We start from the raw sequence: 23,529 nt of genomic DNA, 5'->3' as shown, positions 1-23,529 counted from the left end.
ATTCCATTTTCCCTAATGTTAACACCTTACATAATCATTATACTTTTCTCAAAACTGTGAAGCAACCAAATTAAATCCAGCTCGCGTCAAGGATATGATTTTTCCACTGGGGACATCAGGCCTGACACTGTCTTCAGTCCCAGGAATCTCAAATTTTTAGCATTATAAAAGCAACAGAGTTTCATTCCAGTAAACCATGACAAACCTGAACCTTTTCTTAAAACGTATAAATTATAGCAAGTGAAAAAGGGAATGCACTCATGAGAGAAAGAAACCAAATTCCTGAAGGAAAATAGTTTTCAACTTAGAATTCTACAGCCAGTCAAAATATCAGTCAAGTAGTAAAGACATTATCATTGTCTGGATTGAAAAAACAAAAACAAAAACACAAGAAACGGAGGAGAGGGTACATATCTGGCTGTGTTCATGGTTTACTCTTGGCTCTGTGCTCAGGGATTACTCCTGGTGTGTTCAGGTATTTGGTGCTAGTGATCAAACCAGATGGGCTACATACAAGGCAAAAGGCAAGCACCTTATCCTCTGTACTATCTCTCTGGCCCCTGGTCTGCCAGTCTATTTTTTTTTTCTGTCTGTTCGGGGGAAACACCAGCAGAGCTCAAGGCTTACATCTGTCTCTGTGTTCAGGGATAATTTCTGGCAGGCTTTGGGAAACTCTCCAGCCCCTGGGCCGCAATTTTGTTTTTATCTTTTTATTTCTAATTTTTCATTTCATTTCATTTCATTTCATTTCATCATCCTGTTAATCGTCGATTGCCTCGAGCAGGCCCCAGTAACGTCTCTTTCATCCTAGCCCTGAGATTATATTCAGGGCTCTTTAGGAGAATGAGACCCATCTAATTTTTATTTACTCATAAATTTTTATTCTTTTTTAATTTTAATTGAGTCACCATGAGATACACAGTTCCAAAGCTATTCACGGTCCTCAATTTTTTTTTAATCTCTCATGTCCTTTCTCAGAATGCTATAAGAGAAGTGTCCCAGCAAAATAAGGAAGAAAGTAAAGAAGAAATGGGATCTAGAAAATTGGGGATGAAACAGATGAGGCAAAGAATGACTATGAAGAGAAGCAAACAAGAGGCTAGGATGTGAAGACAAAGATCTTAGGGAAAAGAAACAACAATGAACAAGTCACTGACATGCTTGTGTAGAAAATTCCCTACTGGGGAGTATGGGAAGAATTAACAATAAGTAGATAAAAAAAAAACTACACAAATGAAAAAACTACACGAATAATTAAATCCCAGAAAAACAAGAGTTGTACAAGGGTCAGAGAAATAGTCCAGGAGCTAAGGCACTTGCCTTGTATGCGGTCAACCTGATTGGCCAGATTCCCAGAACCTCATGAACCACCCGGAATACCTCTGGGAGCAGCCGCTAAATACAGAGCCCCTGAGCACCGCTGGGCGTGGCCCAAATCCCCCACTAGCCCCCAGGAACCCGCAAGTTCTTCAAGAAAAGCAACAAAGTTATAGTTTATTTCTTGGTTTAACAAGAAAGGATATTTATATTGTGATAATAATGTAAACACTGAAAAATGATTTCTTCAACACAGGCGACAGAATGATGGAAGGAGATGGTGAAAGAAGCAGCTATGACAAATAAAAGTAAAATCCTCACCTACCAGAGTAATTATATGTCAACATTAATAATTCATGAAACAGTAATACAAGCATATTTCTCAGAAGTACAAAGAAAGAAAAGGAAACAACTAGGAGATTTGAAAGAAATTGCCTCTAAGAAATGAAATGAAATATTTTGACGATGACTAGGGCAGGAACCATCTATCAAGAGACCTTAGTATTATGCATATTTAACTATTTTAACTTATTTTAATTTAACTTTTAAAACTAAATATGTTTTTAGTAAAATACACAGAAAAATATAATGGAAGTGTAATAAACTATAATCCTACTTCCCAGAGTTACCAATGTAATTTTTCTTTTTCTATGTTTATACATACTATTTGTATTAAAATAAAATATACTTTGGCATTTAATATTTCATGAACATTATTCTGTATAAATGTTTTAATATTTACATAATTATTTTAAATGGCTCTGTAACTTTTTTATATGGCTATATCATAATTTATTCAATAAAATCTATGATTGAATATTTGTTCTGTTTCTAATTCTTCACTATTGTTTTCAACTGCACAAGCCTGCATGTGAGGGGCTGGGTAATGGTTCACTACGAGGTGCCCAGACTAATTTTTGCTACTAAAAAAGCATTATATCACATAATTCCATCCAGAAAAAGAAAGTCATATACAGTGTATGCATTATTTCAAGAATTCAATTTAACCTTCCAGAATTTATCACCATTAACTATTTGGTAGGTATTCACATCAACTTTACCATAAATTTATAGACCCATAATACATATACTAAAATATACAGTCCACAAAAATAGAATTACTCAGTATGTTGCATTTAGTGATGGGAGGGAGTAGACCACACCTTATTGTGCTCATGGCTTACTCCCGGCTCTATGTTCAGGGGACTATATGCAGTGCCAAGCACCTTAACCCCTGAACTATCGCTCAGTCCTGTACTTCAAGTATTTTAGCCTGTGAATATGTCATTGACATATTTTCTTTCATATCAGAGCTCTTTATAGTTTTAATATCAAATTATTTGATGTAGGATATCTGAATATTTTTTCATGTATTATCACTATTTTTGCTCCTTTCATGTTTCTGATTTTTAAAAACATTTAATTAAAATAACATTGAACTATAGCATATAAGTTTCATGCATGTATCATTATAAATCAACATCTGAATACACTAACAGAGTAAATACTTTTTTTACTTTTAGAACACAAATTATAGAGATAGAATCCTCCCCCCATTTTAATTGAGATAACGTGGCTTACAGCCGTTCCCATTCTATCATTTTGTACTGGCAATCCTACTTCCCCACTCCCGCCAATAACTCCACCCTCTTCCACTGAGGCTTCTCCCCCATATAAGCTATGATGAAACATAGTAAGGCAATAAACAAAGGCCCAAAGGCAACAAAATAGAACTGGCCTTCAGCGGGAAACTTACTACAGGAGAGTAATGGGGGGTTATGCTGAGAGGAGGACACTGGGGCAATGGCAGAGGGAAGTGGACACTCTCGGGGAGGGTGTTATGAGGGACTGTGTTATGCATAAAACTCTGTCATTAACAGTAATGTGAACCACAATGTCTAAAATAAAATCTAAAAAATAAAGAAAAAAATTTGAGGAAGAACTGATTTTTTTTTATAAAAAAGACAATTACATAAAAAGGTGGAGGACACAATTGATCAGTAATTCAAAATCCCCAGGGAAGTTCAGGGGAAAATGAAACAGACTGACATAAGATCTAACCTCCCAACAACAGTGTCCTCAGTGGATTCCTGGAGGAAATGGGTATCCTGACTACACAAGGGCCAACAGCAGAATGGACACAGGTCAGGAGCATATTTCTTTCTGCGTCAGTACTGCCTAAGCTTTTCACCTACTTGTATAATTTCATATTCTTCAGTAATTTGTTTTACATATCACAGGATTTTTGTAAGCATGTCAGTCCATGGTGGATGACTTTTCTTAATAACATATATGCTCCCTCTAATTTCATGGTTCTGACTTTCTCTTATTTTAATACTGGAATCTTAGCCTTTTTGTTATTGATTGTTAAACGCTTTTATTTATTTATGGTTTTTGGGTTTTTTTTTTTGTTGTTTTTTTTTTTTTTTGCTTTTGGGCCACACCTGGCAGTGCTCAGGGCTCACTCCTGGCTCTGTGCTCACAGACTGACCACTCAAGGTGGGGCTCAGGGGACCCTATGGGGTGCCAGAGATTGAAAACAGGTTGGCTTTGTGCAAGGCAGGTGTTCAAACTACTGTTATATCATTCCGACCCCGTGAAAGCTCTTTTATAGCAGTGATTAGTTAATGTCTCTTTACCAAGGATATAAAAATCACATGACATTTCTATAAAATATATTATGGAGGATCAAGAATTTTCATTCTCATGTTCTGACAATACAAGTTATTCACAAAGGACAGAAGAATGAATGTCCAGCAAGCCCCAAGGACAGTGTTTGCAAATATCAATGGCCTTGGGAAGGACTTCAATAGGAATGAATCAGCTGGCAATTCTTGAATAGGAACATTAATTTGGTTTGTCTTCATGTCTGAATCTCATAGTTTCATCATCTTCCTCTAGGGGTCTAGTATGGAAGATATGTTAAATCCAAGACAAATGAAGACTCGCTGAAAAATCAGAGTATGTGAAGGCCTATTAACATACTCAGATTTGGAAAGGCCTATGTCAGCATTTCTCAACCAAGAGCTATATGGATCACTATGGGTTCCCAGAATATTTTTAAGCGGCCACAGACTAAAATCAAGTGTGTGTGGGACGGGGAGACAAAAGCATGAGCCTGGGGGTGAACCAGTAGGACAGGGGGAATCACAGGAAGGAAACAAAGTCTGACGGGTGCACAGTGGGCAAAGGGTTGAAGAACACAGACTTATACACTCACACAGTCAGTCAAACTTCACAAAAAGGTGAATAACACACATTTTGTGTGACGCTGGGGTACAGAGTTAGGAATGCAAGGAGCAATGCACAGCGAGGGAGACCCCAGCTCAGGCTCACGGCTTAGTTTCCCAACAATGAAATGAGTTTCCTCGAGAGTGAGCAAGCTCCTGGTTACTGAAGGTGATCGAGGCAGAGGCTGGGTAACTCTGAATGGAAGTGGAAGGCTGCTGCACTCGGAGGATATCAACCCTTCCTGCCAGTCACACAGCCAGGGGTTTCAACCAGTTCTAGGAACCAGAGAAGATGGTATTTGCTGTGCCCTGTCTTGAAATCCAAGACCCATATCACCTGCAGTTTCTGAAAAACCTGAAGCAATTAGAGCACTGGAAAATAAAAACTATCTGACCCCACACTGTCTTATTTAATTTATTTATTTACTTAGGTTAGGTATTCGATATGCCAAAAACAGTAACAACAAGTCTCACAATGGAGATGTCACTGGTGCCCGCTTGCGCAAATCGATGAATATGGGAGGACAGTGCTACAGAGCTACTTAGGTTTGGAGACTACACCTGACTGGGCTTAGTGATCCCTCCTGACTGGGCTTGGGGGACCATATGTAGTGCTGTGGGAATAGAATTGAGGTTGAGTGCATGCAAAGCAATTGCCCTCCCCACTGTACAATCTCTCTGGCCTCCCCTACCTATCTGGCTTATCAGGGATCTCCACTGGAGACATAAGGAAGGAAGATTCTCAGGCCTTCTCATTCCTTTTGAAGATGATGAAAGTGCTTACTTTGGTATAAGTGGTTACTTATAGGGGCTGCTTAGGAATCTGCTGCCAAATACAATTTAGCTAATTGATTTAAATATATAGCTCTAATTAGAAGAATTAATTTGCATTATATATCTGAACTGTGGGTAAGCATGAGCCTTCTTTCAGGGATCCCCAAAGACCAAATAGATGATTACATCAACCAGACCATTAAAAGTGCTCCCTGACTCAGCAAGGTCTGCACAGGAAAGTTTAAAATCTAGAAAATGACCTGCTAATGGTTTTAATATTAGCCTCTAGATTGCCAAGCTAATGGAAGGAAATAAAAGGCCAAATAACCCCCAAACAGTTGAATCTTCTCTACAATTCACTGCCAAGAAGCCATCTGGCCTTTAATTGTTTACTCTTGGACCCCTCATTGCTAGAAAGTGTCCTTACATTAAGACACTTGGCAGCTTCAGTCCCTCGCTGCTCCTCATCCCAATCACCACCCAAAATAAACTGGCACCTTATTCTAAGACAACAGCCTCTGTGAACTTGAATGTAGCAATCCTGTCGTTTATGTCTCCTCTGTTCAGTCTAAATATTCTCATTTCTTTTGACAGTTCTTCCAATAACAGGATCACTTGAAATCACCCTCCACTGGTCACATCATCTGGAAAAATCCCTGAAAGAGGATGAATCTCCAAAATAAACACTTTTGGTTGTCTGGAACAAATACGAAAAAGGCAAATCTCTCAAAATATTTTGCAAGTGGAAAAGAAAACTAAATATATCAAGATGATAGCGATTTTAAAAACAGCCTGGGGCTGGAGTGATAGTACAGTGGAAGGGCACCTGCCTTGCACACAGCTATTTGGGCTTGGTCCCTGGCACCCCATGTAGTTCCAAGAATCCTGCCAGGAATGATCCCTGGGTGCAGAGCCAAGAGTAAGTCCTGAGCACATCTGAGTGTGACCTCCCTCTACCCACATACATACAAAAAACAACTAGCCTATTAAGGACATAAACTCATCAAAAGTGGCATAAAAGGTGATAAGGATTTTAAGAAACTAGATATACATGGAGAAATGAGAAATATCAATGGAGGCAAAACTAAAGATTACTTTTTAAAAAACTAAAGACACTTGAAACGTTAAAATAAAACAGAATAGCAATTTAAGTGAAACCATCAGACCATGAATCAAATTGGGGTAATTCAATTTATCATGTAAGAAGAGTTAGCAGGGAAAAATGCATAACATTGTAATCAAAGAATAAAGGTAAATTTTCTGAACTGCAAAATCAATTTCAAATATTCAGAACACAATAAAAGCAATTCTCCAAATGCACAGAAACTCTCAAATAGGCATAAAAAGCAACTCTTCTTTTTAAGAAAGTTTCCTTAAAAATTTACTCAACTTCTTGAAAGACTAAAGAAACTCTTAAATCGTGTTTGAAAAGAGAAAAAGAGAATGGTGATTTTAAAAAGGGAAGATCAGGTTCCTTGTGTTGTTCAGTAAATTATTTAGGCTCAAGTACTTTATTTTTCTCTCTGGGAAATATAAAAGCTCTACACTGATTCCTGAGACTTTTCTTGAAAGATATCCCTGGGATCCAATCTGTGATTTATCAACCTACTAGTGAAAGTCTTCTATCAACTTAATTTTTCCTTTCACTATTTCTTCTTTCCTATTATGTGACTGTCAGGAACTTGAGCATAGAGAGTCGATCTTATCCCTATTTACTTTCTCTCAGGTCTCATCTCATAAGAAGGCTCAACAAATGTCGAAAGTACGAACAGATGAACAAAATTAGAATAAAACCAACAGTCAATTGGTAAATTAAAATGAAATTTCACTTAATAAAGAAAAATCTGATATGAGTTTTAAAAGATTGACAAATACTATTCACCACTGTTACAAGTTATTAACAACAAGTGAAGTGAGGAAAGGCTGACAAACATTAGGGGTAAAACATTAGAGTACCATGCATGTCACAGTGTGTTTTGCAAGCTGTACACTCATACTTCCAATGAGCTAAGTAATTTTGGCGACTTTGTAGGATACGTTAGGAATGTTCCTAGAATCTTCCTGCCAAATCCTTCAATAATCCTAAGGAACACTTCCTAGGGAACAAGGACTGCCTGGGGTATATCTCAGGCTTTCCACATCAATCTCTGGTGTATAGGTATGTTCTCGTCATCAAAGGATTTTCTTAAATCAATTCCCTGGACATAGTGGAAAGACACCATCTATGTGGAGGATCTTAGGGGTCAAAGTCAACACTGGAGGGAAACTAATCTGATCTGTGTCTTCCACACAAGAGTGAGTGTGTGACTTTACACACAGTTTAACAAGCCCTAGCGTCTTAAACCATGGGCTTTGATCTCAAATGAGTTCATGTAACTGAATATGCAGTTTGTTTTTAAATAAATTATTTTAGAAAAGAAAAAGTGTGTGTGTGTGACTTTGGAGGGAAGATGATTCCAGATTGTGAGTTAGTCCTGAGAGCCAGAGTAATAGTACAGTGGGCAGGGCGCCCACCTCGCATGTAGCCCGACCGGGTTCAATCCCAGCATCCATATGGTCTCCTGAACACCTCCAGGAATAATTCCTGAATGCAGAGCCTGGAGTAATTCCTAAGCATTGCCGGGAGTGACCCAAAAACCAAAGGAAAAAACAAAAAACACAAACAAACAACAGATTTTTAAGCTAGTCCTAAACTGGTTTCAGTGAGCTAACTTTTCAAATAAACAATCTGAAAACAGATTTATTCCCCCCTTAGTTCTCTCCAGTTCCTAACCAGCCGACAAGTCAATAAATTCAGTACATTTGTTAAAGAAATAACCAATAATTGAGTGGATATAAACAAAGTGAAATCAGAGAATTTATACACACCAGTAACAAGCAGGATAGAATCATAAAATAGAAAATTTCTTTCACATTTAATCTTCAATAGACACAAGTCCAAACTGTTGGCACAATGGGGAGAAGAATACAAGAAGCCAAAATACATGGCAAATATCCAATAACGAGAGAAATGAATGGCCACACTAGCATCTTTTCCTAAAATTAGCATAAGCGAAAGTGTCAAAAATCCCCTCCCCTTCTCTCTTGGCTCCCATGACCTGCCTCCTTCTTTCTCTCCAGCCCCTGAGTTTACTTTGCAATTTCTTTCCTCTATCCTCTCATTTGGGTCTGGAACTCAGATTTCTTCTCATCTAAATAAATAGTACTCATTATTTTTGAGCCAGTAGTTCCCGAACTTCAATGCATGTAAAATCACAAGGGGAGCTTTCCACTATCCCAGGTCGCACCCTAGACCAATTAAATCAGAATGTCTGACAGGACCAGTGAGACACAGGCCGTTTTTAAAGCCTCCCCTGCCAGCCCCCCACCCCTCACCCCCATGATTCCAAAGTACAGCCAAGTTTGAGTCTCCCTGCTGGAAATATTCTCTATGGGCAATGCCATTTACTCCCACAGTTTCCGCAGCTGAGAACCAACTGCCTCTTTAGGATGTCTACCAGGAAGTCCCATAAGCACTTGAGCCAGTTAATATCTAAAACAGAATGGGCCATCTCTCCTAGTTCTACTCAATTCTTCTCTTGTTGAAGGGAAGGAACATTTCACTCTCAAACTGCCCAAGTTTAACAAATGGGAATTATTCTCAACTCTCCCTACTGCCACACCCAGCCCAGCCCCCACATTTTCTGCTCTAAATTGAGCTGGTCGCCAAGTTTTGCTGACTCTGTTTCCAATGATCTCTTTTCTTAAAAAAAAAAAAATGTGTTTATTGAATCACTGAGATACAGTTACAAAATTTTCCTGATGAGGTTTCAGTCATACTATGTTCCAACACCCACCTTCAGTGTACATTTCCCACACCAATATCCCCTATATCTCTCTCCCCTCTCCCAACATGCCTCTATGGCACTTCTCTCTCTCTCTCTCTCTCTCTCTCTCTCTCTCTCTCTCTCTCTCTCTCTCTCTCTCTCCTCCCACCCCCCCCACCACTTTTGGGGCATTATGGTGTGCAATACTGATACTAAGACGCCATCATGTTTGGTCCTTTACCCACTTTCAGCACACATCTTCCATCCAGAGCCAACCATCATTATCATATTGGTCCCTTCTCTGTATCAGCTGCACTCGCCCCCAACCTTTGAGGCAGGCTTCCAACCATGGACCAATCCTCTTATCTTAATCTGTCAATTCATCTCCTTTCTTTAGTACAGTCATAGTTCAAACTTCGATTCTGCCTGAAATACTATAATAATCCCCCACCCAGTCTCACTATGCTACTTTTTTTTTTCTCCATCCCCTCATGGCTGCCAAAGTGATATATACCATGTCATTCCATCGTGTTTTCACTTTTATTTTCAAAGGCTTTCAGTGGTTCCACCTCATGTTGAGCATGAAGTCTGAGTTTAAGGATTACAAAATTAATAACAGATTTACATGAGCAATTTACCATGTGCCATGGTGCTGGGCTAACCAGTTTGCATGGCCTTGATTCAAGCTTACAATAATTCTCACTTACAAAAAAACAGACAACGAGGCACAAAGAAGTTAAATCATTTGGCTAGGAGCACATAGCAAGGAAGTGGTGGAACTGGAATTCAGAATCTTTCACATACTTGTCTCCGGAGTGGGACTCAACCATCCCATCTCATTGGTCCCTCCCATCTATGGCATAGCAGTAGGACATAGCGAGGGTAGGACAAAGGAAAAATCCCACAATGTCTTCTGGGATCTGGTGTTTACGTGCCTGTCTGTATCATCACCTCAACCCTATACACTCCCTCAGAACAGAATTCTCCCACTACTTTCCAAACAAACCCTAGTTTTTCCTACTTTTGTCCCTTAGCCGATATTGTATCCTCTGTCTAGTCCATACTTGCTACATGTCACCCCTCAAATCCTTACTCCCATTTCAATGAACAGGCACCATGGAAACAGCACAATAGGCCAGCAAAAAAGATATTTTATGCAACAAGATTTCTCATCTTTGAAAGCAACTCCATGACACCCTGCCCCATTGCCTACAGCTTACATTTTATTATGTTGTGACAACTCTTGGAAACTATAAAGTTCTAAGCCAATAGGCCTAAGAGGAACCCTTTTTCCTGAGATGGTGTGTGCTCAATTGTTTGACCAAATTTGTCTGAGATAAAGTGAGAAGTTATTCTCAGCTATAAAAAGGAATAAAGTGACAATTCATCCCATAGTATGGGTGAATCTTGAAAACTTTGTTATTTGAAAGAAGCCAGACACTGAAGATCACATGATGCATGATTGCATTTATCCAGAATGTCCAGAGTAGACAAATTCATGCAGATAGAAAGCTGATATGTGGTTTGGCATGCAGAAATGAGAACTAGCCACTGATGGGTAAAGGAATATTCTTTGGAGGTATTAAAAATGTCCTGGAATTAAACAGCAGTGATGGCTACTATAGAAAAGGCAATTGAAGTGTACACTTCAAGAGAGTGACTTTATGGTACGTGAATAATATATCAATCAAGAAGTGGAGATAAGGGGCTGGAGTGATAACACAGCGGGTAGGGCGTTTGCCTTGCACACAGCTGACCCAGGTTTGATTCCCAGCATCCCATACGGTCCCCCAAGCACCATCAGGAGTAATTCCTGAGTGCACGAGCCAGGAGTAACCCCTGTGCATCGCTGGGTGTGACCCCCCCCCAAAAAAAGAAATGGAGATAAAATTGTTATACAAACTGTTGTTGATTATACTGTAAGACTTCATTTTCCTCTGTCCTACCCTCACTATTTCTTAGTAAAACTCAGAACACTGATTCTCAGACAACATAGTAAACATCTGAAGGATTGCTGAGACACAAATTTCTGGGGCCCTAGAGTTTATGGGGTTCCACGAGTCTAGAGTCAGACCCAGATATTTTCATTTCTAACATCCCTCTAGAAAAACCTAGGGAATTCTGTGAAAAACATGAATCAGGAGATCTAGATTCTCTTCTTGGCTTCACTACTCATTAAAGCCTAGAATCGCACAAATCCCCAAATATCCAATGATCTCTTTTATCTAAATATTGAATTTCTCTTCAGTAACTACCAATTCTAAAATTGCATTATCTCATCACTTCCCTCCTCCAGTCATCCAGAGCTCCTGTCCCAAAGGTCCAAGCTCTTCCCAGATGTTCAACTTGTTCGCCTAAGGCTGCTCTCCTGACCTTATGGGGAGAGTACTGCACACATACAACACCCCCCCCCCCCCCCAAGGGATGGGATCGGTAACTCCATTCTGAAGGCAAAATAGCTGAGACTGGAGAAGTTAAAGAACTCCCTCAAAGTGGGGCCAGGGCAACTGCTCAAAGAACTCACCACAGGAAACTGATGCTTTGCATGAAGAAGGCCTGGGTTCAATCCCTGGCAGCACATGGTCTCCTGGTCACAGAGCCAAGAGCAGCCCCGGAGCACAAACAAAACAAAACCAAGCAAGACAGGGGCAAGTTCAGTGGGTAGAGCATTTGCCTTGCCCGCAACTGATCCGGGTTCGATTCTCAGCATCCCATGTGGTCCCCAAAGCACTGTCAGGAGTAATTTCTGAGTGCAGACCCAGGAGTAACCCCTGAGCACTGCCAAATATGGCCCCCAAAATACAAAACAAAAACACAGACGAATTTCCCCAAAGCAGTTAAGGGAAACTCAAAGCTCTCACCTCTCATCATACAATTATTTGTTTTAATGATTCTCTGATCCTCAAAACACTTCTCCACAGGCCCTCCTTGTGTATCAGCTCAAGGTCGCCCAACTCTGAAACTTTTCAAATTCTATCTCCCTTCAAGTCTCACCTGACCCAGGATGGGTTCCTGCCTGATGGTATACCATCTCCACCAGATCCTCACAGATCCCCAACATTAATGCTGCAGGATCGAGCCCTTACTCCCTCAACTCACCTGTAACCTCCCCACCTATGTCCTCATCTTATGTTTCCAAACATAACGTGATCTCATTTTCAACTCCTTCAACAGACAACTTCTTGAAGGCAGGATAAAGGTGCTCTATTCCTTTACAATCTCTGCAGAGCTTCGCAAAATGTTTGAGCTCAGTCAATTTGGGTTGAATTAACAATGATGAATTTATCCATGTCTGGAATGCCCTGGTAAGATTAAAACACGCAATAATGGCCTTACGTCTTGAATGTCCTAAACAAAAACCTCAGACACTCATATTTATGTTTCTAATGCCCATTATTTTGAGGTTGCCTTGGTTCATGACCATGGTCAGGGCTTCTTGAGAGATAACAGGCCAGGGTCACATATCTGCATTAATATTCCAAAAGAAATTCAGTTTGTGATGATGCTTTAATTAGAAAGAATATTGACAGTACTGGGAAAGGAAGGGGACCTACCTATAACACCACCTAATTACACTTGAGTGAAATGATAATTGGGACCTCGTCAAGGAGTTTCAAATCTCTCTTCCCTGCACTGGGATCCCTGGCAAGTCTCACCTTGCACACCAGCCCTGTATCCTTATCTTGACTTCATTCATAGATATAAAAAAGACTCAGAAAAACTCAATAGGATGGATTTTCCCCCCTAGTTTTTCCTATTTTATTTGCTGGAGCAATAGCACAGCGGGTAGGGCGTTCGCCTTACAAGCGGCCAACATGGCCGACCCAAGTTCGATTCCTCCGCCCCTCTCGGAGAGCCCGGCAAGCTACCGAGAGTATTCGATATGCCAGACACAGTAACAACAAAGTCTCCAATGGAGACGTTACTGGGCCCGCTCGAGCAAATCGACGATCAATGGGAGAGCCTTTACCTTAGGCCTTTACCTTGCCTTTTTTTGAAGTCCAGGCATTAGTTTAGACGGCTGTATCTGTTTTAGAGGTAAAATATCACATCTCTTCAAAGTCTATGTTATCACGTCACAACTAGCTGTAGAAAAGATGAAGTCATGAAATTTACATACAAGTGGTACTACATGGAAAGTATCATGTTAAGCAAAATGAGTCAGAAAGAGAGGGATAGACATAGAAAGATTGAATTCATCTGGGGAACATAAAGTAACAAAATAGGAGACTAACACCCAAGAGTGGCCGTTATTAGTACCAGGAATTTTGCTTCATGGCTTGGAGGCCAGCCACACATGCTAGGGGAAAAGGGAGCTCAGATAGAGAAGGCAGCACCAAATAAAGGGTGTTGGGAGGATCCTCCCAGGATGGGAGAAGCATGCTGAAAGTAGACTATAGACCAAACATGATTGCCACTCAATGCCTCTTTTGCAAACCACAGCACCCAAAAGGAGAGAGAGAGAACAAAAGGGAATGCCCTGCCATAGAGGCAGGGTGGGATGGGGGGATGGGTAGGTGGGAGGGATACTGGGATTGGTGGGGGTGGAGAATGGGCACTGGTGGAGGGATGGGTACTTGAATACTGTATAACTGAAACCCAAGCACAAAAATTTGTAGTCTACAACTGTACCTTGGGCTGGAGCGATAGCACAGCGGTAGGGCATTTGCCTTGCATGCAGCCAACATGGCTGACTCGAGTTCAATTCCTCCGCCCCTCTCGGAGAGCCTGGCAAGCTACTGAGAGTATCTCACCTACACGGCAGAGCCTGGCAAGCTACCCGTGACATACTTGATATGCCAAACACAGTAACAAGTCTCATGATGGAGACGTTACTGGGCCCGCTCGAGCAAATCAATGAACAACGGGAGGACCATGACCGTGACAACTGTACCTCATGGTGTTTCACTAATAAAAATTTTTTAAAAATGACATACATCTTTACCACTGTCCTAAGTGAAATTGTTCTCTTTTACTCTAGCATAGCACCAGCCATTTCTTCACCATTTTCTTTTTAGCTCTGACTCCAATGAGAATCTCTTTTTAATTGAATGTCCTCTTGGATGCCTTACTGCAGACTGACTGACCTCAAGCCAGAGAAAATCCAGTGTCTCACAGCTGGTTGTCCTGGGTTTCTAAACCCTCAATACTGTAAAGGAGCTCTGGCCATGGGCATCCTCTGCCCTCTCACCCCTGAGCCAGTTGTAAAGGAGATGCTGGAGGTAGCACCTGAGAAAACACTTAAGCTCATCATCATCATCCCAGAGTGGCAGTCCCCAAATGATATCTGCCCCCCACCCTACATAGTTGAGTCTGCATAAGAAGGATTTTAGGTACAGGGGCTTCCACCTTAGCTTCCTTCTGTCGTGAGATCACTTATCACTGGTTAGGACCATGCTGGATTTTTTTTTCTTTTTGGGTCACAACTGGTGATGCACAGGGGTTACTCCTGGCTTCACACTCAGGAATTACTCTTGGCAGTGCTCGGGGGACCATATGGGACGCTGGGAATCGAGCCCGGGTCAGCCGCGTACAAGGCAAATGCCCTACCCACCGTACTATCACTCCAGCCTCCGTGCTGGATATTTTGATTGAAATAAATATACAACTTTTTAAACAAAACACACTCGTTCACGTACCTGCCTAAAAGCATGTTGGGTTCCAATAGTATCCAGACCAGCTCTTGGGAAACACAGGTTCAGAGAGTCGTCATGCACTCAGATTGCACGTCTGTCAAACAGGATTTGACCTCTCCTAGGAAGGGCTCGTTCTCACACTATGATCAGTCCAGGTCTTTGCAGGGTCCACAGAGAGTCATGGGAGGGGGGGGCAGGGAAGGGGCGTAGGCCCTAAATTTCTAATGCTAGTGATTTGAGGATCCAATAGAAGATTAGAGATTGTTCGTCATTTTTCAGAAGACCCGGGAGCCTTGCAAAGGTTTTGGGAGAGTGCTGGGACTGACAGTGACACTGCCCTCGAGGACTTACCCTGGCTGTGTTTAAAGGACCAGCATCAGCCTCTCAGGAAGAGGAAATATGACACTAACTCAGCTACAGCTGCAGAGCTTCTTCTCTGCACCCTGGGCAGACACAGAGCCCTACAGAGGAGGCCAATAACCCAAACACTGCAGGATACACGGTCCAAGTCATAGCACATTCCTCTCTTGAGTCTGAGTTCTCCCACCTATGAACATAAATGAACCTCAAGAATGGTGCAAGGGCAGCAGAGCCACGGAATGGAAGTTAAGGAGCTTGTCTTGCAAGACCACGGAACTTCAATGTCTGGCACAGTTCCCTGAGCGCTTCCAGGAGCAACCCTTGAACACAGAGCCAGGAGCAAGCTCTGAGCATGGCAAGGTGTGTGAACCGAAACCCAACAAACAAAAACAGAAAAAATGGGGGAGAAAAAAAGAAAAGAAAATGACGTAAAGTGAAAGGAGCCTGTCACCCGAGATGCCCTATGATGTGAGAATGCAGGATTCATCATCACAGGGGAGATTCCTATGAAAGTTGCAGAATAGGTGAATCGATGGAAACTGGAATCAGGGCCTACTGAGGGAGAGAAGAGGGCAACCATACGGATAATGCTGACACCCCTCATGGACGAACACTGCAGTGGTGAATCGAGTCACAGAAGAATCAACACACATAATCAAGGAAAGAGAACCAGCTCAGTCACACCTTGGATCAGGAGGCAGGGGAGAGGTTCGAGTTCATTCACTGTGAAACTGGGTTATGGGTTCTCCCACTCATTTCTCCAGAGGGCCACAGACTTCCTCTCCATTCTTCCAGTTCCCTGAGTCTTGTCTCCAGCTAAGCACTTGCCACGACACACATGGGCAAACATCACCATGGTTTCCGCTTCCCTGGCCTCCTCTCCAAGTCAACTCCAACCTCTGTGCAGCTATTTAAGAAATGCTTGTCAATCAGTCACAGCATACCAGGCACAGGGCTGCGGGGAACACAGAGGCGAGCAAGCACAGTTAACCCCCTGAAGGAGCCTACAAATCACTAGGGGAACTGGAGAAACAAATCTCTAATTGCAATTCACGGCAGAACGGAAGAGGCGATCTGCTAGCAGCATAAGCAGAGGGTCACCAAGGTTCTGCAGCGGCTCTGCAGCTTTCAAAGCGCTTTCGTGAGCATGAATGACCTCATTTTCATGGGCACTTCCTTCTAGCTTGGACGGTGCTGCAGGGCTCAAGGCCCTTTGACAGGGACCTTTCATGTCAGAAGCACAGACCCGCCCTGGGTTCCAGTCGCACTTCTCACTACCTGGGTACCAACCACACCTCCTTGGACAAGAACTTTAACCTCCATGACCTGCTGTTGTCCTCTGTGGAGTCAGAGTAAATAAATACAAACAGAATGCAAGGAACTCAAAGAAGGAAGCCCTCAATGATGGAAAGTATCATAACGTTATTGATTTATGACTATATTCCTATACGTGTTGATATTTTCTTTTTTCTTGATACACATATATCAGGGATCACTCCCAGTGATGCTTGAAGTAGCAGGTGGTGCTAGGGATGGAACCCGGGAACCCATATGCAAAACATATACTGCAGCACTCTGCTATTGTTGTATGGGAGCCCTCATTCCTGTGAAAGTTGCAGAATAGGTGAATCAATGAAAACCGGAATCAGGGCCTTCTGAGGGAGAGAAGAGGGCAACCATAACGCTGACAATGCTGAACCATCTCCCCAACTCTATACTGTTACTTAACTGTTTCATTTGACTTTCTTGGTGTGCGTCTTCTGATTATTTTTTAGATTTCATTTATCTCTAAATGATTTTGGTCCCAACTACCAGGCAATTAGAGAATCAATCAATAATCACATGAGAAAAAGGGAAAAATCACAGATAACGCTCAGATTTCTGATTAGAAAGGCTGGAAATGGCAGCCCCTTTCCCCCCAACGCTGGAAGAAGAGAGAGTTTGTCAGGAAGGATGAGTTTGGCTGGGAATAGCTGAGCCTGAGGGACATTCCTAGAAAAATCCTGTAGAAAGTTGGAGTTGGAAATGGCAAAATAGATACTCCTTGGGTACAAATCAGAGAATGAGTGGTGATTCTGAGAAAAGAAGAATACCCAAATCACTGAGGTCTTCTGTACAACACCATCATCCTGATCCCATCTGCCTAATAATGCTGAATTCCTAATCTCCAGTGGGGCGCCGGGTTTGGTAACTGAGACCCTGGACTGCAGTGAGGACTGAGCACCACGAGGGAAGAATGAGCAGAGCTAAGGAAGGCACAAGCCAGCCCTCAATGAGACAATCACTTATACGGCTGAAGACTCCCGGGGACCTAGAAGGTAACACAGAAGAAATAGTCAGAGGGATCTATGAGCAATCAGGGCAACGCAGGGGAAAGGAAAGTTTACAAGGAAGTGTGGTGGCTCTTTCTTTGATAAATTAAACTTAGAATTACCATTGGCCCAGCAATGCCACTCCTGGGTATCTATCCCAGAATGTTGAAAGCATCATCTAAATAAGAACTTGTGCTGAAATAGGCCAGAGAGAGTATAACAGGTAGATCATTTGTCTTGCATGCTGCCAACCCAGGTTTAATTCCCCCCAGCACACCATACGGACCCCTAAGCACCCCCAGAAGTGATTCCAAAACACAGAGCTAGGAATAAAGTAAAGGCCCTCCGTTGATCATCGATTTGCTCGAGCAGGCCCAGTAACGTCTCCATCATGAGACTTGTTGTTACTGTGTTTGGCATATCGAATACGTCACAGGGAGTTTGCCAGGCTCTGCCTTGCAGGCAAGACACTCTCGGTAGCTTGCCGGGTTCTCCGAGAGGGGCGGAGGAATCAAACTCAGGTCGGCCATGTTAGCTGTGTGCAAGGCAAACGCCCTACACCAACACCTTTAAGTCTTATAAACTCCAGTCAGCTCAACAAAAACATCACATTAAGTGAAAGAAGCAAAAAACAAAAATGCCACATCTAGTGCAAGTCCATTTCATCTGAAGTATTCATAAGAGGTAAGTCTCTTGAGACAGGAAACAGATTAGTGGCTGCCAGGGACTTGGAGCAGAAAGGGACGGGAGTCTGTTTAGTGGGTATAAGGTTTCCTTTTAGGGTGATGAAAAGTTCAGGCACTAGATAGTGATAGTGGCTGCACTACCTTGTGAACATACTTAATGCTGCTAAATGACACTTTAAAAACAGTTTCAGAGGCCACGAGCAAGGCAAGTGCCTCACCCACCATGACATCCCTCAGACTTGCTATTACAAATGTCCTGAACCTGTTACTAAAACTTCTGTTGACAACCATCTGGGCATAACTAAAAATTGCAGGAGATAAATTCAGCAGCTAGGTTTGTTTGCTTGTTTGTTTTAATACCAAATGATTCCCAGAACGACCACCAACTGGGAGCTCTTTGGCACTATTGTGGCAACATGGGAAGATGCCATTGTTGACAACATTGATGAGGAATACGATCGACTGGTACAGCACCTCCATGAATGTGCGAGGAACGCCAAGAGAGAGATAGCCACAAAAAAACGCCTGTCTTCGAAAACTCTTGAGCTTATTCGCCAGAGAGGTTTGGAGCATGCCTCAGGCAACCGCAAGCTAACTTCCGAGCTCGCAAAGCAGTGCAGAGATGCGATCAAGGAAGACCTCAAAGAGAGAAGAGCAGAAGTACTGGTAGATGCGGCAGAAGCCGGGAAAAGTATTCATAACGCCCGCCTGTCCTTTGCCAACTACAAGACCAAGATGACTGCCCTCCGACGTCCTGATGGATCCATCACATCCTCCAGAACGGCAATGGAGAAGATTATCCATGACTTCTACTCAAATCTCTTCGATAGCCATGTCCACTTGCCGACATACCAAATTCCACAGGATGGATATGTCGTTCCCAACGTCCTCCCTTCCGAAATCCGACACGCCATTTCATCGGTAAAGAAACAAACAGCACCCGGCCCAGACAAACTCAGACCTGAACACCTGAAGAACCTGCCGTCAGTACTCATCAATACACTGGCTCGGCTCTTCACACGCTACCTGTCTGAATGCAAGGTTCCGTTCCAATGGAAAACCAGCAGGACCGTACTACTGTTCAAGAAGGGAGACATCCATGACATTGGCAACTATCGCCCAATCTGCCTATTGTCTGTCATCTACAAGTTGTTCACTCGAGTCATCCTAAATAGGATTGGCAGAACACTAGACGAAGGACAACCATGCAAGCAAGCCGGGTTCCGCAAAGGATTCAGCACCATCGACCATATCCACACGATAACCAAGCTCATTGAGGTTTCTCGGGAGTTCAAGATGCCGCTCTGTTTAACGTTCATTGATTTAAAGAAGGCCTTTGATTCTGTTGAGACGGAAGCAGTCATTGAAGCCCTAGCCAATCAGGGCATTCAAGCCCAATACATCAAGATCCTCCGTGAGCTGTATTGCGGATTCACTACCAGGATCTCACCATTCTACAAAGAAGTAATCATTGATGTCAAGAGAGGGGTACTGCAGGGTGATACCATTTCACCGAAACTCTTCAGTGCCACCCTTGAGAACATCATGCGACAACTGGAATGGGAAGGAATGGGAGTGAAGATAGATGGTCGGCACACCACCTCCGCTTTGCTGATGACATTGTTTTAATAACACCAAACATTAGCCAAGCGGCACAAATGCTGGCCAACTTTGACCGTGAGTGTGGAAAGGTAGGACTACAGCTGAATCTTACGAAGACAATGTTTATGAGAAACAGCCTCGTTCCTGATGCCCCATTTGCTCTCAATGGAACGACCATCTCCGAATGCAACAGCTATGTGTACCTAGGTCGAGAAGTCAACATGACAAATGACCTGGCACCCGAGCTGCGCAGGAGGAAGAGAGCGGCTTGGAACGCCTTCAAGAATGTCGAAGAAATAGCTAAGAGGACAAAGAGCCTCCAGCTCCGGGCACATCTCTTTGATTCCACTGTTCTTCCTGCATTAACATATGCCTCAGAGACCTGGGCCCTACGCAAACAGGATGAGAACGCTATTCAGGTCTCCCAAAGAAGAATTGAAAGAGCTATGCTTGGAATATCACGTTTCACTCAAATGAGAGAAAGAATCCGGAGTTCCGACATCCGTCGATGATCAAGAATCAGGGACGCTGTCTCATTTGCCAAGGTATCAAAAATCAGATGGGCTGGTCACGTAATGAGATTTAAAGACGACCGCTGGACTAGAGCTGTTACCGACTGGATTCCACAGGATGTCAAAAGACCGCGTGGCCGCCCACCTACCAGATGGTCAGACCTCTTCATCAAGATCATGAATGATCGGTTTGAGGCTCTTCATTTTCCCAGAGCGAACAGATGCCATTGGGCTACACTAGCAGGCAACAGGGACAAATGGAGACATTACTGGCGCCCGCTCGAGCAAATCGACAACTAATGGGAAGTTAAGTGATTAAGTGATTCATTACATGCCATTACACACCGATTAATTTCCACACACCTCTGGACATGCTGGGGATCACAGACAGCCCTAGCAAAACCCACAGCAAGCATGGTGCTGGGACTCAGACACCAAGGACACGCCGGGCTGTGCCTCTCTGGATGTGTCAGAGTCTGGGGAAGGATGGCCCAGATCCAAATTCAGCGGGCTAAAAAAAAAGCAGCAGCACAGCTGCCAGAGCCATGGTGAATGGCTTCCAGCCTGGATCCCAGATATGTTTCCCAGAACTCCGGCCCTAGGACCCTAGGACACCAAGGTTCTGTCCTGGCCAGGGAGCTCTGGAGCTCACAGCAAGTCCTCACCCATCCTGACCACGGACTTGTGGGCCCCCAGCCTCTCCAAGGTCCAGCTTTATCTCTGGATCCAGCAAGTCCAGCCTCAAGGGTCTGCAGCCAACCCCATTCCAGGGATTTGGTTCAAAACCTAGCTCCCTGGTAGAGAGATGGGTACTCAATCATTGTATAACTGAAACCCAAGAACAAAAATTTGTAAGTCTATAACTGTACCTCATGGTGTTTCACTAATAAAAAAATAAATCTCACGAAGGAGACGTTACTGGGCCTGCTCGAGCAAATTTAAAAAAAAGGGCTGGAGCGATAGCACAGCGGTAGGGCTTTTGCCTTGCACGCAGCCAACATGGCCGACCCGAGTTCGATTCCTCCGCCCCTCTCGGAGAGCCCGGCAAGCTACCGAGAGTATCTCGCCCGCACGGCAGAGCCTGGCAAGCTCCCCGTGACGTGTTCGATATGCCAGACACAGTAACAACAAAGTCTCCAATGGAGACGTTACTGGGCCCGCTCGAGCAAGAAAAAAGCATAAAAAAAAACCAGCGCCTTTTGTTCAACTCATGTCGTGTGTCCTCTTTCCACCAGGCTCCTTGCGGGGTGTGGAGAGGCTGAGGTTAACCAGATGCAACCCTGCCCTTGGGAGCTGACTGAGGTACAGAGAAGATAAGGCACTCCAGAGATAAGAAACGCCCAGCCAATAGCTTGCGGGCCTCTGTGAAAGGGGTGTCTAAAATGCTGGGGTGGGGGAGTCTGGAAGCCTGTCCTACCAGCCAGCAGGACAGCAGGATTACCCTCTGCTGGAGGGGGAGGGGGGCGGGGGTTGGGGAACAGCTGACGGCTGCCACCCAGCCAAGGATGCCAGGTGCTGCCTGTCAGTCAGGACCCTGTGCCAGGGTTCAGGCCAATGGGACACTCGGGCTGTCTTCATTAAGCCCTAATTAAGCATTCTGCCCGGAATCCCTCTTCTCCCCCGGCCCCTGTAGATCAGCCGCTTTACAGCAAGTGACGCAGGAAATGGGTCAGCTGTGCTGAGCTGGCAGAGGCTAACTGTGAATGAGAGCTCAGGCTGGTCAGAGGGGGCTGGAAACCACAGGGCTCAGAATCCCCGTGCAGCTGCCCCCAGGAAGCACGCTGCCTTCTGTCCCTGACCTCAGCCAGTAGCCAGTTTGGGTCATCCCGAATCCCAAGGACAGAGACTGTCCTGCCTGGATATTTTGCCTCAAGAAAGAAGTAAGAGGCTCACAAGACGATTATGAAGGCAGGGACTCTAGGAAGAAAAACAGAATAGTCACACGAAGTCAGAACCATCTCTTTTATTCCTACCACCACCACCCCCAGAATCTATTGAACATCCCAGGATTTAATTCTGCCAGGAGTGGACCCAAGGCTAACCAGCCCAGCCTGTGTTCTGGCTATAACCATAAAAGTGTTGCTGGGCAGAAGGGCAGCGGGCAGTGGGCACAAAGCAAATGAGCAGGGTCTGATGGCGGACAAGCAAGAGCTTGTGAATCCCCACGCATTTGCTTGTTGCACGGATGGTACTGCCTTTAAGGATCAGCAAGATGATGTTGGAGAGGACAACCAAAGCTATGAGTGATGCCCTGAGTGCCCAAGAACAGATGACTGGTTAAAGAAACTTTGGTACATCTACACAATGGAGTACTATGTTGCTGTTAGAAAAGATGAAGTCATGAAATTTACATACAAGTGGTACAACATGGAAAGTATCATGCTAAGCGAAATGAGTCAGAAAGAGAGGGATAGACATAGAAAGACTGCATTCATCTGGGGGATATAAAGCAACAAAATATGAGATTAATACCCAAGAATAGCTGTGATCATCACCAGGAGGATTACTCCATAGCTTAGAGGCCAGCCGGGCATTCTAGGGGAAAGGGCAGCTCAGATAGAGAAGGGAGCACCAAATAAAGGGTGTTTGGAGGATCCTCCCAGGAGGGGAGATGCATGTTGAAAGTAGACTATGAACTGAACATGTTTGCCACTCAATGCCTCTTTTGCAGACCACAACACCCAAAAGGAGAGAGAGAACAAAAGGGAATGCCCTGCCACAGAGGCAGGGTGGGATGGGGGGATGGGGGTGGGAGGGATATTATCCATGGTGGTGGAAAATGGGCACTGGTGGAGGGATGGGTATTTGATCATTGTATAATCAAAACCCAAGCACAAAAAATTGTAAATCTACAACTGTAAAAAAAAAAAAGCTATGTGTGATGCAAGAAAGGTCTCTGGCATAGGCACCCCAGGCTGAGCATGCCAGGGATACCCCACATTTGCCTCCAGGGACCTCCACCCAAGCCCTTTCTGCTTCCAACATCTCCCTTTCTGCCTCTCTATCTAGAAGGCTTCTGTGGCCCCTCGGACCTCGGGCTCCATGATTCTGGCCAGCAAAGATGTCAGAGGTCTAATTACTCACGTGACAGACACGAGTTCCCACACCAGGCACATTTGTGGCACAGACGTCAGGAGCGTGAGGAGCTACTCATCACCCCTCCTTGGAGTGCTGGCATCCATCTGAGAGTCGTGGTACCCCACCCTCCAGACACAGCCACGCTCCGGTGCCTGGGAATGTGACCTCCCTGCCATCGCTCAGGCGCCCACTTGTCTCCACCCCACCTCTGCACAT

At 43.8% G+C, this 23,529-nt stretch overlaps 1 protein-coding gene across 2 annotated transcripts in view; it reads right to left on the bottom strand.

The window, feature by feature from the left end:
* Positions 1-23,529, bottom strand: part of FRMPD1 (FERM and PDZ domain containing 1) — a 97,118-nt gene that overhangs the window by 52,753 nt on the left and 20,836 nt on the right. The window lies entirely within an intron of this gene.

This window comes from Sorex fumeus, unplaced genomic scaffold (genome assembly GCF_029834395.1).
Source record: "Sorex fumeus unplaced genomic scaffold, SorFum_2.1 ptg000034l, whole genome shotgun sequence".
Classification (NCBI taxonomy): Eukaryota; Metazoa; Chordata; class Mammalia; order Eulipotyphla; family Soricidae; genus Sorex; species Sorex fumeus.
Note: the sequence above shows the minus strand (reverse complement) of the source record. Positions and strands in the feature narration are given on the sequence as shown.